At 38.4% G+C, this 3,468-nt stretch overlaps 1 protein-coding gene across 3 annotated transcripts in view; it reads right to left on the bottom strand.

Annotated features, from left to right (window-relative positions):
* Positions 1 to 3,468, bottom strand: part of SLC35F5 (solute carrier family 35 member F5) — a 59,281-nt gene that overhangs the window by 37,340 nt on the left and 18,473 nt on the right. The gene's annotated exons all lie outside the window — the stretch shown is intronic.

The following is a 3,468-nucleotide window of genomic DNA, read 5'->3' as shown; positions in this document are numbered from 1 at the left end:
GTGGTGGTGGTGGTGGGGTGATGAATTGGGAGATTGGGATTGACATGTATACACTGATGTGTATAAAATAGATAACTAATAAGAACGTGCTTTATAAAAAAAATAAATTAAATAAATTAAAAAAAAAAAAAAGGATAACCCAGAAGGAATGAGCACCTCTAGCATCCAGATGATGATCTGTACCATCTTGCACACAAAAAAAACACAGGCCCTTGAAGAAACGGTTAAATCCAAGTATGGGACAGGAATGTATGAGATGAGTCTGGGGCATCTTGTGCCAGAAGGCAAACAGGATGTTAAAGATTAATGGGGTAATATTGAAAGGACACTGGAGGGAATTTAAAGGGGCTCCCACCAGCCACAGATAGGGCAGTTTAAGCATCTAAAGGGATAATAACTGGGCTTCCCTGGTGGCGCAGTGGTTGAGAGTCCGCCTGCCAATGCAGGGGACACGGGTTCATGCCCCGGTCCGGGAAGATCCCACATGCCGCGGAGCAGTTGGGCCCGTGAGCCATGGCCGCTGAGCCTGCGCGTCCGGAGCCGGTGCTCCGCAACGGAGAGGCCACAGCAGTGAGAGGCCCGTGTACCGCAAAAAAAAAAAAAAGGGGATAATAACCACAATTGCTTAAAACACATCAAATATACAAAAATCCATAAATGTATAATGATATGCAAAAAATTCTCAATGGTTACTTCCGAAAGTTGCTAGGCAACATTAGTTTAAAATGAATAAAGGGGAAAAAAATGAATAAAGGGAAAGAATCAAGATTTATCCAACCTTTCCTATATGACCCGTGTATCAGGATAACCAAAGAGTAGTTGTGGAAAAGTTCTCCTTAAAGAATTCTAGCTATAAACGCAGAAGGAACGACCCTTAGAAAAATCACCATTTTACAACCCTAGTGAAATACTCTATCTGGGCAATAATTATATGGATATTCAACCACTACCTAAAGATTGATGAGGAACTTACAGTGCTCAAATTGGCATCATCCAAAGTAAGACTTGCAGACATTATGGGCCTCATGGTGTGATGTCCAAGGAAGTACCCAATACCACCAAGGCATTTTTTCCTAAAAACTGAACCTAAATCAAATCAAGACTTTACATCTACCATTTTACAGGAAATAAGAGACAAAGGAGCAAGCTAAATGACATCTCAAGGAAGTAATTAGCCAAATCCAGAACGTGTGTCCTGTGGACTTAATGTTTGTATCCACTTAGGTTAAAATCTTAACCCCCAATGTGATGGTATGAGGAAGCAGGAGCCTGTGGGAGGTGATTAGGTCACGAGGCTAAGTCATGAATGAGATTAGTTCCATATAAAAGAGACTCCGGAGAGCTCTCCTGCCCCTTATGCTTTGTGAGGACACAGTGAGAAGACTGCCATCTAAGAACCAGGAAGCGGTTCACAACAGACATCAAAACTGCTGGCGCCTTGATCTTGGGTTTTTCAGTCTCCAGAACTGTAAGAAATGTTGTTTGAACCACCCGGTCTACAGTAGTCTGTTACAGTAGCAGTCCAAATGGACTACGACAGTGTGATATATTCTACAGGAAGAATGATCCAATTTCTCCAACAAATCAAAAAAAAAAAGAAAGGGAGGGAATACAGTTAAGGACTAAAAGTGACTTAAAAGTTCTAACAAATGTAATGTGTGATCTTTGACTAGATCCTAACCTAAAAAGATGTCCTCGACAATCAGGGAAATTTGAATATCAGATGATTTTAATGAATTATAATTGATTTTGTGAGATATATTAATGGCATGGTAATTATATTTACAAAATTAAAAGTCCTTTTGGATGAATATGAAAGAATTTATAGGTGAAACGACAGGTAGCTAGAAGTTGCTTTAAACAGTGGAAGAAAAAATGTTTGGGAAGGGGTTGATAAGACTGGCAAAATTTGGGGCTTCCCTGGTGGCACAGTGGTTAAGAATCCGCCTGCCAAGGCAGGGGACATGAGTTCGAGCCCTAGTCTGGGAAGATCCCACATGCCGCGGAGCAGCTAAGCTCGTGCACCACAACTACTGAGCCTGTGCTCCAGAGCCCACGAGCCACAACTCCTGAGCCCGCGAGCCACAACTACTGAATCCTGCGTGCCTAGAGCCCGTGCTCCGCAACGAGAGAAGCCACCGCAATGAGAAGCCCACGCACCGCAACAAAGAGTAGCCCCCGCTCTCAGCAACTAGAGAAAAGCCCGCGTGCAGCAACAAAGACCCAACACAGCCAAAAATAAATAAATAGAATAAATAAATCTATTAAAAAAACTATTGGCAAAATTTGATAACTGTTAAAGGTAAGTGATGGGTACGTGAAGATCCATTACACCATTCTCTCTACTTTGTATATGTCAGAAAATTTCCACAATAAGAAGACTGATTTTCAATTTTGAAATACACAGTATATCTTAAGTTTGAAGAGCATATGTGGCTGAGGAATTAGACACATTACATATGCTCCTGGATAACCAAATTATAAAATATCCTCTTATCAACAGGTTTTACTTTTTGCAAAAATAGGGACAAGTTTGTTGTTGGGTTTTTTGTTTTTTCTTTGCTTAGATATGGATTGTTAAATTATAATTTAATCAGGTGCTCTTTTGTCCTAAATTTTATTACGTGATAAATAAAAACCAAACTATTTATTTAAAACTAAAATAAAATTTTAAAGATAGGCTTATTTCCCTGTCAACATTAAAGAGGGTTCTTTGTAGTTAAACTACAGAGTGTTAATCTAAAAACTAAAAAGGCTGTAGAAAAGTGAAAAATAAATGGCCTATTGTATTCCAGAGCCTAAGTCCAAAAAGGCTAAACATTTATTCATTCATCGGATACAATGTCAATGTCAACTATTTACTTAGCTACCATGTGAGATGACCAGCAGTATCACACTGCTTCTTTTGAGATTTAAGCTCATTTTATCAATGCTAGTCTTCCTTTTGCCTTACGATAGCAACATGTAAGTTGAAATGCAGTAACTTCTGAAAATAGGTTTTTACAGAGATCATTAGCCAAACAGAATAAAGTACCTGTACAAGTTGAAAGAAAAACTAGCTTGTGAACTCAAAATACCACATTACTACCGACAGGTCATCAATAAAAACAATATAAAATTTAACTAAAGGCAATCACTGTATACATATACTTCATAATAATGTTTGAATCGGCAAACATATAAATGTCCATGCACGCATGTATGTGTAAGATAGTGCCCTGTACATGAAAACTCAGATCACTTTCACTCATCTGTCCTAAAGCATTCTCACTTTCTACTAAATGGTGACAAATGGATTCGCATCCTAGATGGCTGTTCCACTAGAAGATAGTATTTCTAAAGAAAGAAATTAATTTAGGAAAAAAACACCCACAAATATTAAGAAAACGTACCTCATTTTCTAAATAACCTCCCTAAAAGATATAAGAAGAGAAAGAAGAAGAAAAAAAAAAAGAAAAAAAAAAAAAA

Source organism: Neophocaena asiaeorientalis, unplaced genomic scaffold (genome assembly GCF_003031525.2).
Source record: "Neophocaena asiaeorientalis asiaeorientalis breed wild unplaced genomic scaffold, Neophocaena_asiaeorientalis_V1.1 scaffold32, whole genome shotgun sequence".
Lineage (NCBI taxonomy): Eukaryota > Metazoa > Chordata > Mammalia > Artiodactyla > Phocoenidae > Neophocaena > Neophocaena asiaeorientalis.
This window is presented reverse-complemented; position numbering and strand designations above follow the sequence as displayed.